The sequence below is a fragment of the Malurus melanocephalus genome, unplaced genomic scaffold (genome assembly GCF_030028575.1).
Source record: "Malurus melanocephalus ecotype Western Australia unplaced genomic scaffold, MMel_1.1 scaffold_221, whole genome shotgun sequence".
NCBI lineage: Eukaryota > Metazoa > Chordata > Aves > Passeriformes > Maluridae > Malurus > Malurus melanocephalus.
The window spans coordinates 1,135,625-1,149,496 of record NW_026623453.1 but is presented as its reverse complement, the minus strand read 5'-3'; positions in this window follow the sequence as shown (position 1 = coordinate 1,149,496).

The following is a 13,872-nucleotide window of genomic DNA, read 5'->3' as shown; positions in this document are numbered from 1 at the left end:
CTGAATCCCGTGGCTGCCAAACCTGGCATGCAGATGGCTTGGGAGGGCTGTGCCAGCCCTACTCTTCCACTTTACCAGCACTGCACCCCTCACCCTGCAGCTACTGCATAGAACCAGGATTCTGCCAGGTCTTCCCAGGGCTGAAGCACAGACATGTGGCCAGTTATAGAAACTTAGAAATACATGAGCTAGGCCAGTGAGGCTGTCCTCAGCTCAAACCCTTTTATTCAGCTTTTAACCCCCAAAATTCATAGACTCAGAATAAATGAGGCTGGACAAGGTGTCACTTGATGCAACGCCTCACCATCAACACACACACACTCTCAAAGCAGTCTGTAAGTATGTGGACATAAATTATAGAATTGTTTAGGTTGGCAAAGACCTTTAAGATCATTGAGTCCAACCATTAACCCAACACTGCCAAGGCCATTACAAACCCGTGTCCCCGAATGCCACATCCACAGATCTTTTGTCCCTCCAGGGATGGTTATGCCAATGTGTGACACCTGTTCTGTGAAGACATTTTCCCTACTATTTCAAATCTAAACCTCCTCTGGCACAAATTGAGGCCATTTCCTCTTGTCCTGTCCCCATTCCCTGGAACAGAGCCCGACCCCCCCGGCTGCCCCCTCCTGTCAGGGAGTTGTGCAGAGCCACAATGTCACCCCTGTGGCCTCATTTTCTCCAGGCTGAGCCCCTTTCCAGCTCCCTCAGCAGCTCCTGGGGCTCCAGACCCTTCCCCAGCTCCGTTCCCTGCCCTGGACACGCTCCAGCCCCTCAGGTCTCTCCTGTAGTGAGGGGCCAGCACTGGACACAGCACTCAAGGTGTGGCCTCACCAGAGCCGAGTACAGGGGTGAACATTCAATTCCCTGCTCCTGCTGGCCACACTATTGCCAACACAGCCCAGAGGCCAATGGCCCCTTGCCCACCTGGGTGTTCCTGGTGCTCAGCCATGTCCCCAGCCGCCCCAGGGCYTTGCCATGTGTGCAGATTTGCAGCCCTCTGGCCCAGCCTGTTGCACTGCCAGGGCTGTTGTGGCCCAAGGACAGCATTTCACCTCGGTGACCCTCGCAGCGATGGCCTCGGCCCATCCATCCAGCCTGTCCTGATCCTCAGCACATCTACTCTCCAGCAGATCAGCACTTCCACCCAACTTGATCACTGAATTYAGCTGAATTTGCCAAAACTGTGACCTCGGTGCAACAGCCTCATGCTTGGGGCAACTTGCAAATATGAAAATTTGAAGGAGGAACTACTGAGCAAGGTCTGGAAACAGTGAACAAGAGCTGCTGGACATGGAATAGGAGACATCAGTCTTCTCTGGGTGTCTAAACTGGACATGAAAACAGAGGGCATTGGTTTCTGGAATAGATTGCAGGTCACCCCTCGGTCACCACCACTGGGCTCATCAGCAGCTGATTTATGTATTTTAAAAGCTATAGAGTTCATCATAACTTCTTGGTAAAACTCCAGGAGACAAAAAATATTTCCTTCCTGTTCAAAATTCATTTGACATCCTATCCTAGTTCTGTTCTCACCATCTCTTAACACTGAGAGAGCAAACCTAAGTTCCCGTGTTGTTTAAGAACACATATTAAGAATAAGCTCATTTCTGTCCTATCTACACTGTCCCTGTGCTGTTTGTTTCTGTCTCATCAGAGTACAATACACAACATTAGAGAGCATAAATCACTGTGCCCACACAAAGAGCATCAGAGAAGTTCAAACTGAAAACTACGAGAAGTAAGAAACCATGAGGAGATCTGCTTTGCCAGGAGTGATAAAGTATCTATCCAGCGACACATTTAAGAACAAATTCTTAAAGGCTTGCATCACAGCTGAAAAAAAGAAATCCTCAAACCTCAAAACATTTGTATGTACATATCTGGGAAGTCATCGCCTCGAAGAACAAGGTCTGCTTTGGTTAGTCACAGTAATTCAAGTGGTTAAATGGGCTATCCAAAAAACCCATGTTCATTAAAAATCTGGCACATTTAAACTATTGCAGGAATGTTAAAGCCAACTGATCAGTTAATTACTGGCTGCTCTGGTGAGGCAAATGAAAGCCAGAGGCACGTCGGTGCTTCCAGCAAAGAAAGGGAGCAGTGACACGCGCAGTTCCCAAACGGTGTCAGAGGGCCTGGCACTGCTGAGCCTGGCACTGTGCTGGGTCACGCTCACTGAGCCCTCCCAGGGCATTGCCACAGGAGAGGAAATCACTGTGTCAGCCTGTGTCTTTTACCATCTCAGTCCTGCAGCTGAAACCTTCATGAGTCAAATGCAACAAGCTCACCAGAGGGAAATAAAGCAGAGACAATTCTGCTCTGTGAGGGTTGGGTATTGTGGCGCTTGTTCTCACCTTGGTGTCTTGACCCGAAGWTTTCAAAGCTCACACACTGTGGATGGATACAGCAATGGAGTAGGGCAGAAAATCAAAATGGCATGTGTGGCAGTGCCCAGGAGAGAATAACAAGATTTACCTGCAATACCTGCAAGCCACCTGTGGAACTGCAATTACGTGTATCAGTGGTGATGCATGGCTCCCAAAAATTTTCTCCACAGAGCTTCTTTGGTGAGGCAAAAAAAGGGACCAGTGTCCTGCATCAGGCATTGCTGTCTGTCTTCCATAAGGATGGTGATGACTCACTCCTCACTTCTTCCTATATCAGCAAAMGAATAGAAAATTGTTGTGGGTTAAGGTTTCTCCTTTTGTTTCCTTTCTTGGGRGAATTTTTCTTTCCCATTTTGTTGCTGGGATACAGTGATTGCCAGGTCATCCTTCTAATGGCTGGGCGATTGGTAAAGACAATAGAACCTACACCCCACCCAAAGGATCTCCCTGAGCACTCCTGCTGCCTGGCAGTTTTTGGTTTGGTTTTTTTTTTTTTTTAATATCCCTCTCTTTGGAGAGAGGGAAGTTCTCACAGAAGTTTTGGGCTGGGGAGGGGGTGCGGAGGGGTAGCTTCACTTCCTGCCCTGCTTGGCTCCGGGAAGGAGGTGGACCTGCTGCCTGAGGGGAAGAACTCGCCTGCTGTTGCTGCAGAGCCCAGCATCTCCGGTTATTGGTTCCTGTTTGCTGCACTGTGATCTTCTGCCCCTGTGCCTTGCCGGGAACCCCTGAGATTCAGCTGTAGTGGTTGAGTTCTGCTGCATCCCATCTGCAGCCACGGGATTCTGCTCGTCTCTTTGCTCATCTGGCTGTTCTGGGGTTTCTTGCTGTCCAGAGGAGCACTGAGATTGGCGTTTCCGCTGTGAGTTTGCAGAGGAACTTTTTCTCCATCCATCCCTGCCATTTTGTGTCCGCCATCGGCCACTGGGAGATCTGAACCAGCCGGGACCCGCCCACAGCGCCCCCTGCAGCCGCTGGGGAATCATCGCACCCGCCCTGCCCGGCCGGGAGCCAACAGCGCCCCTGCCGGCTGGGACTGGAACTGCACCAAAGGGGAGGCTGTGTCTCTGTGTGAGGCTGTCATTGGGTTTGTGGCTGGGTTGGTTGTTGCTGTTACTTGTTTCACCTTGTTATACATATTAGTAAAAAGCTGTAATTCCCTTTTACCCATATTCTTGCCTGAAARCCTGTGATTTTTTTTTTCAAAGCTATAATAATTTGGAGGGAAGGGGATTCATGTCCACCACTCCAAGGGGGGTCCCTGCCTTCATTGGCAAGTACCTGTCTTTCAAACCAAGACAAAAATTTAAAAAGCATCACAGTTTTCTGCACCATTTACTATTTTGTTCCTTATCAGGGCWTTTCCCAGTAAGGGAGAAGAGGAAGTTGGCTGGGCACGAGGCTGGGGATCTCAGCACAGCCTCACTATCACATGTGAATCCTTCAGTGAAAATGGCAAATCTTGGTCCAGCAAACATTATGGTCACTTTAGACACATTCTACTGCTTCTAGTGATGTCTCAGCTTTTGGAATAGTTCATTTGCTMCCTACATTCCTCACCCATAACAGCTGTTTATTTGGCTTGTTTTTCTATTATCACCCCAATGTACTGCASTTAATGGTAAAAGTGACAGACATGAAGCTGTACTTAGATCTSCCTTTACTTGGCTAGAAATGTTACTTCATTCTCTATTTAAAAGAAAATATTTGTAACTTTTCTTTTTAATTACTTCCTTTGCAATCAGCTGCTAACTCCTACCCACAGCACATTTTCAAGCCTCTAGATCAAAATTTATTTCTAAAGCCAAAAAACGCTATTTTTAAAATTCATTAATTCCTGCCAGTTAATATATAACTGGCCAATCATTTTTCGGAAGCCCATCAGAATGGGGAAAAATTAACAAAATTGTCCCTATGGAAGAGTCCATGAATGGCTCTGAATTTAAGCAGAAGACCTTAAATAATATGCCATTGAAACAGAATCAGAAAAGAAGAAAGGTGGTATGAGACAAAGTTTTCTTTTAATATTTTTTGCATCAGGCCTTGAGCAATCTGATGTAGTGGGAGGTGTCCCTGCACACAGCAGGGGGATTAGGACTAGATGATCTYRAAGGTCTAACATTCTGTGATTGCCCTTTTAYTCTGCAACATACAGGAGAAAACCTGCTAAACCAATGGCTCTGGCAGCCACCAGGCAATGCTTTGATAAAGCATGATGGATTTTGGGGTATAATTTAACTGATTTTTTTTTTTCATTAATCACAATATCTTCAAAGGTGAACTACTTTCCTTTGCTGGTGAGCCAAAAGATAGTGTGAAGTTAGGCACCTGCTGCACTGTAGCCAGCAATTTCCATATCACCTTTCCCAAAAGTTTTATAGCTTTATTGGCACCCAGGTCCAAGGATCTCCTGCAGCAGGAATTTGCTTGCAGGCTTAACAGGCACAGTTAGACAGGACAAAGGAGGAGGTCCCAAAGGCTGCTGTTTTTTTGGAGCTGGATCTTCAGTTGCAGCCTTGTGTCTGAAAGTGCAGTCCCRAAGAGAGCAGCCCTGTGGCAAGGGCACTGCAGAAGCTCAGAGGRGCTCCCATGTGAACAGCAGGGACGAGGTGAGCAGGGCTGTGTGTAACRTGCCAGCTGTCCCATGTTCATGAAGAACAGGAAAGCTCTCTTRCTGTGGTGCAGGAGCAGTCTCTGGGTGCTTCGTCCAAAATCTCTGCAGTTTAGTGTCACTGCATGTTTTCCTTTGTATCTGCTCCTGAAGGGGGCAAAGGYTTTATTTGTCCTTGAAGCACCTCCCACTTCAGAAGAGCCCCAATCCCATAGACATGAACTCACTGTCAGTACCATTCTCAATAATTACAACTAATACGTTCACATGTAGGGCTAAAGGGCTGTTGTGTGCAAAGTCCTCCTTTTAGAGGAAAGCAGGTCACATCAGATTCACTGACCAAGGGTTACMGAGCATTTTCCATGCTTCCCAATATTACTCTTCAGAGTCAGGGATTGCACCACTTTCATAAGGACATTTCCTCTCACTGTGTGACAGTAGCAGGTCCTCACTCCAGCTGCAGTGTACCAAACAGCCTGTTTTACCACAAGGAAACTCTCCCTGTTGCAGATCCACAGCCAAGGACAGGCAGCAGAGGCGAGGACCATTGTGGCCATGGCCAAAGGAGGGGACCAGCCTGTGGTGCTGCTTTGGGAGCTGTTTCTGGATGCTGCCCCACAGCCTCCCCCAACAAAGAGCAGGCTGTGAGCACAGCACGATGAACCCTGCTGGCCTTTGCTGTGTTTGGGTCTCGGGTGGAAGAAAAAAGCTGCAGCATGTTAAGCTGAAATATAGGCGGACAAAGGGTGGGAGAGCCACAAGTGACCCAGCCAGGGGCTGGTTTGAAGAGCAGTTGGTCATTGATCCTGCATGGTGCCAAGGGCATCAACTTTGAAGGACCTGGGAATATCACCAGAAGACATTTTCCAGCAGAAATACCAAAGTTATTTCCAAGCAGATCCCCTTGAGGAACATCCTCTGTCCTCCCCAGTGCTTCCTGGTGYGCCCAGCAGAGCCACCTACCAAGTGAGGACTGGAAAGGCAAGAACAGCACCTCCAGTTCCTCTCCTCCTCTGCCCAAGTGTCTGTTGGAAGCTGAGGGCCAGCACAAAGCCTCATTGAGCTCCCCACAGTGTGTAAGGAGTCCCAAGAGTCCTGGTTATTCTGCTGTGGAGGTGATCAGTCGTGCTTATTTGGCACCATGTGGAGGAGACGCTCCTGCCATGCCTGCTGCTGTGAACTGCAGTGAACTCCACTAAGTCCCACCACAGCAAGGCCAGGTTTAACTGTGCAGCTATATCAAATTTTTTCATAGTGGAAGCTTCTAGAAGTCACTAAAAATAAATTTGTTTGGGTTTTTAAGCCTAATTCAAACATATTTGTGTCATCGTTCAGGATGGCACTTCCCCCTTGCTCCTACTTGACAACAGATTTGTCAGTCATTAAGAATGCTCTGTATGCACAGAAATATCTTGGGTTATTTTTCCCATAATCAAAAGAAAACAAATCCCAGAGCAGGCCTGGCAGGCCTCTTCCGGCCAGCACTGCTGCCCCCCCAGAGACACATCAGSCTCAGCTGCTGCCTTCAGAGGGCAAATGGGAGAGTTTGCTTCCAATACAAAATTAGACACTGAAACAAACTGACTTCCCCCCGCCCCCTGCAAAAAARCTCCCAAGCTCTAGCCCAGCTACTTCTCCATGAAGCATATTCCAAGGCAGTGATTTAGACGTATGTGAGTGCTTGGGCTGGATAAGGCAGCACKGAGGTTCTCTCCTCACTCTGCTCTGCTCTCAGTGCAGCTGATGTGCCCTGGCCAGAGCTGGCAGCTCCCAGCACCCTCTGAGTAGTGATGATCCAGCCCAGCCCAGCTCTCTGCTTCCAGGGTGCCCTCTTACACTGGCTGCTKGTGCTCACAGGCTTGCTCCTAAAGACCCTTCCTGATTATAAAGGATTGGCATTTAGAAGGAACTGCAAAGTTATTTACTTCATTATCCTTCTTTAAGTCCCTCCCTAATACCTTCATCTGCTGCTATGGTTAAATGAATTTTGCCAATTAGAGATGGTAACATGCTATGGCTATGATCTGTATCCATCTAACCTGCTTAAATTCAGACAGTAAGTTTCTGAGGGCAAAAATCTGTTTTCAGTTACAAGGAAGGCAGTCTTGCAACTCTACAAGTTTACAAGTAAACACCAGCAAGGCTTTCAGTATTGCTAAAATCTTGGCCTAATGTAAYGGCAGCTCTGCTCTAGGTAGAATTTTAATGTCTAGTACTGAAAGCCATCCTTATTAAAAATGAAAACAATAAAACAAAAAAAAAATTATCACAGCCATCCTTAGCAGTACCATTCCCACAGTGGGTTTATGTTGCTAAGTACAAATTAAAAGGATTCCATAAGCAGTTTGCAATAATTTACTCACTTAGTCTTTTGCTTACCCTATTCATTTTACGTAACGGTGAGAAAATTGCTGGCTGCTATCTAGAATTGTTGACGAAAGCTTCTGGAATGCTTTGCATTCCAGTGATGGGGACCTTAGTGAGAGACCACTGTCGGCACTCCGAGTCTTGGGTCTGCAAGGTCAGATGAGTCACTGCAGCGTCTCCTTTTCACGTCTGATCAACTGTGCAAAATCCTGGGGACAAATACTCCTGCACATTACTCTTATGTCCTGGGGATCTTCATTCAAAACCATTCAGAGAAAACAAGCATGAAACAAGGCTGCGAAGTGACATCATTTAAGAATTTCAGCAGAGCTGCAAAAAACATCTGGGGGCCTAAACCAACCTTTTGCTACCCACAGACAGTAAGTACCCAGTACAATGGAGACCTGATGTATTATTGTGCCCCTAGACCTAGTGGCTTAATAAACTATTTCAGCAGACCTGCTAATTCACTATGTGTCTCACCTTATGTGTTTACAGCAGCTTTGACGACCCCAAGATCTTTAATCCTCATCTAGACATCTTCCCTTAAAAATATGTATCAGCACACTGAATGTGCCACCATGGAAATGCAAAATAAATGTTCTGTATCATCACATTTTCCAGTGTGGAGTTGCATGAATTTCACCCCAGAGACCTCTGGAAAAGAAAATTACAGTAGTTTCAATCACTACAAAATATTCAGAAGGTGAAGCTCAAACACATAAAGGATTACAGCTGTGAAAGGTTTTTCACTGCTTTTCACTGTGAAGAAATAACCAGAGGCACTGCTGAGCATCAAACCCCTGCTGTATCAGCCTTTCTGCACGTAGGATTCCACAAACCCCTACACTGGGATTTTATATTCATGTTTAAGCCAAAACCTCATTCTTGTTCTTTGCTGATGAGAGGGGAAGGGGCAGGGAAATGTACAGAGACTRGAGCATGGCAGAGAAAAGAGCAAGGAGAGAAGACAGTGCTACAAGGAAAATAACTGCCTGTCTTTCGTTTGGAGACAAATTCCTTTCAGGTCTGYGCTCCATGAAAAACAGCTGAGCACAACTCCTGGGGAAATGTGTTAGCCTTGGCAAAGCCACTCAGCCTGGGGGCACAGCCAGGTCCTGGCACAGCTTAATCCTCTCTGGTCCATGAGAGGCACAGCTCCAAATCTTGGCACAGCTCCCCACCCCTCCGGACACCTGAGGATCACCAGGGCCTGACCATCGCTCTGCAGACTGGACACCCCCCTTCTGATGGTCCATGAGGAGACTGTGTGGCCTCCCAGTAGCGTGAGCATTTGGAGAGATCCAGACCAGGTATTAATGTTCACATCCACGCCTCTAAGCAAAGAGCAGCAACACCACCCAACTGCAGCAATCCCAGCCCAGTCACCACCAGCGCTTTTGTGGCGGGCTCCATGCCTACCTCAGCTCCACTGAGAAAAAAGGGTCTGCAGCCAGTGRCAAGCTTATGCAATTAAAATTACTTMATTCYTTGATATCATAACTTTCAAAAAGATGATACTGAAGAAGATGTGTGAAAACACTGAAGCCTTTCTATTTGAGAATGGCCCACTTCCCAACTTTTAAAATACTTGTGTACAGGACACTGCAGAATGCCATAGAGCCACCTAGTGCTAGAAAAAAATCACTTCCCCACATCTGGGACTGAGCTCTGCAGTCCCACAAGAGCAGTTGAGAGCAAGTGTCCGGCAAGGAGGAACAAAAGCCAAGTCTCTGCAAAAGTCATGATCATGCACTTCTAGTTATGGGCAGCAGCAAGCCTGAGAACAAAACGGCCGATGAACTGCAGGCAGGAAATGTGCCTTTATCCCAAAGAAGACAAGGAAAGACATCCCACAAACGACAKGGCTGTGGCTTCTCCAGTGCCTGTTTTCTGTGGCACATCTCCTCAGCACTCTGGGTTAGGTTGWGTAGCAAGCAGATCTGCTTATTTTCAATGATATCCAAGCTGCCCATCCCACTGCTAGCACTCCTGACTCTGTCTCACCAAACATGYTGCTCTCTTCTCTTCCTAAGAGGGAATTACCAAGATTTCCTTCAKCCAAACCCTTCTCAGTACACAGCAATTCCTTGCCGTGATAGGACTGAGACTTCCTGTCCTCATATCAAAYCATGGCTACAAAATWAAAGCACGGCACAGTCCTTCCAAGTCACTTGCTCCTACATTCACCCCCTCCCTTGGTTTGGCCCAGGCAGTTGCACAGCTGTGAGTGGAGCAGATCAGGGAACCAATCTGGGTGAAAACTCTTTTAGGAAAAAAAAAAAAAAAAAAAAAAAAAAAAAAAGAAAGAAAGACAGGAAAAAATTGTTTTCATCCAGCCAGATCCATTACCTGGGTCCTGTTCACTGCATGGGGGAACAGATGCTTGTGCCAGCAGGACGGTGGGGCAGCACCAGTACCTGATGTGTTCAGCAAACTACAGCCCCAACCATCATCTCTGCCCCCATCATGGCCAGAAACAGCCAGCAGGAGTCTGGAATATGCTCTGCAATGCCTGGGGCATAACCCTGATTAAAGTCAGGYTTGTTACTTCAACCTTTCTTTGAAGCCTGTGTTTTTCCATTCCTTGTAGACTGGTTCCCTGGAAGATGGCAGAGCTAACCCCACTCGGGATGCATCCATATGAATGCCAGTTTGGAATATCCAATTTTATTGGGGTTTTTTTCCGTTAGAATATGAAAATGTTCTGCCATGCAGCTGGCTAACCAGGTCTTAGAGGGATACAGTTTCTTGTTCTCTTGCTTATAAKGGAAACTTGAAACAAATTAAAATTATACTGGCCTCGTACTAAAGGTCAGTGTTGTGGGGAAAGATGACTTGTTCGGAATTCGGTCAGGAAGTTTAACACAAATAATCCAGCTTGAAGTTCTGTGAGAACAAGTCCCAGCCAACTAAAAAAAAAAAAAAAAAAAAAAAAAAAAAAAAAGGAGTGCTGATAGAACTAATTTAAGTACTAAATCCCTTGTTTCCAAGTATTTTTTTCACCAATAAGCCAAGGGCTTTTAAAGCTGTCACGTGAAAAATTATTTAGTTAGGTGCAAAAGGGATATATATTGGTACCTTCCCAGATAAACCCAGGCTTTTATTASGAGATTTTCATAGGAATGAGCAGGAACAAGAAGAGGAAAGAACAAAATGCATTGTTGTGCATTACTGTGAAGATAGACTGCGCAGTATGGAGCGTCACCAATACTTCTGGTAAAACTTTAGGCTGCCTCAAACTATTTTAGCAAAATGTTCATGCCATGAAAAAGAGAGAAGAGCTCATRAAACCCAACAGTTATTTGCAAGTAACTAGTCCTTTTTAAGTAAAGAGATGCCTTGSATTTGTACAGATGCCTTCTGTGTCTGTAAAGCCACATTTGGCTCTGTAAGCTGCATCATCAATTACATTTGGAACTGTTCAGAGCTTATCTTGAAGTCTTTCTGGGCTTTCTCTATTCTATTCCCACTAGAAACAGGCRTTTAAAGACAGGTATTAGAATTAGTAAAAAATAGTAGATGCTCTATCTTCAAGTCACTGCCAGCCTTGAAATGATGCCTTTAAAACAATGAGAAAGTGTTTATGTTTTAGAGAATACATTTGGGTTTGTATCTATGTAAAAACCTACGTCCATGTGCTTTTTAAATAAACTCCATAGGGATGGAGTGGGTTAGGAGACCCCTCCCAAAACTGTGAGAAAGAGAACAGGACTAGTTGATTCCTCACAGTTGATTCTTCCTACCTCTCTGGTAGGCCTGACTGAAGCCAAAGGGGCTATAAAAGCATCTGCATCCAAAAATCAAAATCCAAACTCCACCAGCCTGGTTTTGTTTTTGTAGCTGATTAAAAGCTGCTACCAAGACATGACCCTTTTGATGCCCTCTGCCATTTCAGAGCATTCAGTTCCACCAGTACGTGGCTGCTCACAGCGAATGGGTTGTATYTGGGACTGGAGAAACACTAAAACCAAGTGAACTGAAGCCTTCCTGTACCAGTCATGTCACTCAGAGAGCTCCAGGAGTGCTCCAGTCAGGGCGAAACTGTCCTGCAAACAGAAACACCAGCAACCAACCAAGAGGTCTGTGCTGTTCYTGAAAGAGCTTCGGGTCATTTCCAGAGCTGCTGAGCTGCAATAATAATCGGTTCCTTGAAAATACACTAGGAAGCTTTAAATTCACTTTCTAGACCTGTATCTAACAGGACAACAATCTGTCAAATCCTAATAATAAAAAATCTTTCATGTTTTATAGACAAACATTTGGATAACATTGCAGAGTTAGGAGTTACTGTGASCCACAGTTGACCAGCAAACATGCACTTCATGARCATGAGTTAGCACAATTGGCACTCCAGATTTTCCGAAGATTTGTCTGTTCTGTTACCTGCACGYCAGTCCCACCCCTTGCCATGGCACACGATCGTGACTCGCTGCTGCCCTCTTTATTCCAGCAGCAGCTCCAGGGACGGATAAACACGGCAGCGCCAGGAATATTTCTCCCACCCGGTGACTCAGTCTCCTCTGCTTGACTATTTGTTCTCTCAGCAAGAATAACTTGGAGAAAGTTATGATTCACTCAGTAAAAAACCCCAATCCCTGTAGTCCGGGTTAAGGAAAACACAACAGAAAGGAGAACTGTCTCACTGAGTGCTCCCTCGCAAGCAACACAATGTTTTGCCACCCAAGGTGGTACAATCAGACCACAACACGTGGCTGTTCCTTTTCRGCTCTAATGAAGCATCGGCAAATGGATAAAATATCTCCAGCCTCTCGCTTTCCCCCTGTCTCTGGGCGGCAGGTGCAGCCTGAAGAAAGGTTCACAAAATGGATAGAGATGTGACAGATTTGTTCATTTCCAGGCAGCTATCTGGAGAAAGCTTCCTGCTGCCAAAAATGTGCTCTTTGGAATGTCACAGAATGTCTTCTGTGTTTCCAGCAATGGCTTCGCTTCGTTCAGTTCCTCAAAAGAAAGGATCTGAAGGACATCAAAGAAATATTAAATCYTAGGGTGTTTAAATGAAAGTGTCAGCACCAGTGCTCTTCTCCAGCTGGTTAACAGGGAGAGACACCTGTGAGTGCTCCCCCAGAGCTAAATGGTGTTTTCTAATGTATGTGGAACATTTATTTCAATAGGAACCCATTCTCAAATTCCCCCAAATCTCAATTTCCTAGAAAAGGCTATATAATAAAGTATAACCACAAYGAATCCAGCTCTGCCTTGAACAGGAGAGTCATTTTAAAAGTGGCTTTTGGACAGCTAGTTCTCCTGTCCCATATAAAAATAAGGATTTAATCCATGGTCACTTTATTTTTTGTTGACTTGCTTGAGACTCTTTTTTTTTCAGCTTGTCTTGTTTCTCAAACCAGCAAAAATRAAAAAATTCCCTGAAGTGTCATTTTTAATGCTGAACATTAAAGGCAARTGTTCCTTTTGGCCAAACCCACAAAAGTTCCTTCAACTCCGCTCTTGTAATTAAGAGTCAGTCTAATAGTTATTCTGTTTTATTATTAAGTCTACAATGTACYGAAAAATAAGAAACAGCAACACTAACCCAAAGAGTAAAATTCATCCCAAATCTTTATTTATGTATGTCATGCCAGCAAAGGCCTTTCGCTTGACTGCAGCACAGCAGCAACCCTTTTTATGCCCTGTTTTTCCAACAAACCTGTTAAACTTCAGGCAAATTTACTAATGAGAAAGTCTGTAGGTTTTCTTGTTCTTTGCTTGTGTATAACATCTATGAAACAGAGAATTAAGTTATCAGAGATGTATTAAATGGCATGTTATCACTGACAGGCAGTGACAATGAACTCAAGATAGCAGAATATTTTGTGTTTTCCCCAAAACCCTCTTTCTCCAAAGAAGGATATCAGGTAGAGTCCCAAAGTATCAGTTCAACTTKAAGCCTATGAATGATGCCATAAGCAGGCAGGACAATCCCCATTTCCAARTACCAAATCTCCTGAGCAGCAGAGAGCTTGCAGGGGTGATGGTGTTCAGCAGACAGTCAGAGTGTTTGGAGGTTGCCATTTATAACTCACTGTGTGTGAGACAGGCTCACAGCAGAGCACAGTACTGTGGAACAAGCAGAACCCTGAATTAATGCTTTACTAAGGATTCCCTTTGTGTTTGCCACAGTCCTTATCCAGCAGGGGGAAGGTGAGGATCCTGCAGGCAGCACCATCCCTGCTGGTGCTCCTGCTCCCGGGAACAGCAGTGACATTCATGACAGCAGTGACACACAACAACTGCCCCAGAACGTTTGCTGACTTGGGGGGCCTGGGAGAGCCTCCATCAGCAACTCCCTGCTCAGTGTCACATCTACCTTTCAAGCCACTCGGGCTTTCAAAATCTCCAGAGCAGCAGCAGTGGTTTGGAAGGGGGAAATAGCAAATGTCCTACTSCTGGATTACTCACACAGTTTGTAGGGTATTTTTTGCCATCTTGGAGGACTAAAATAGATCAGAAGGCCTCTTTTTCCATCCCTCCCCCTCCCCCGCC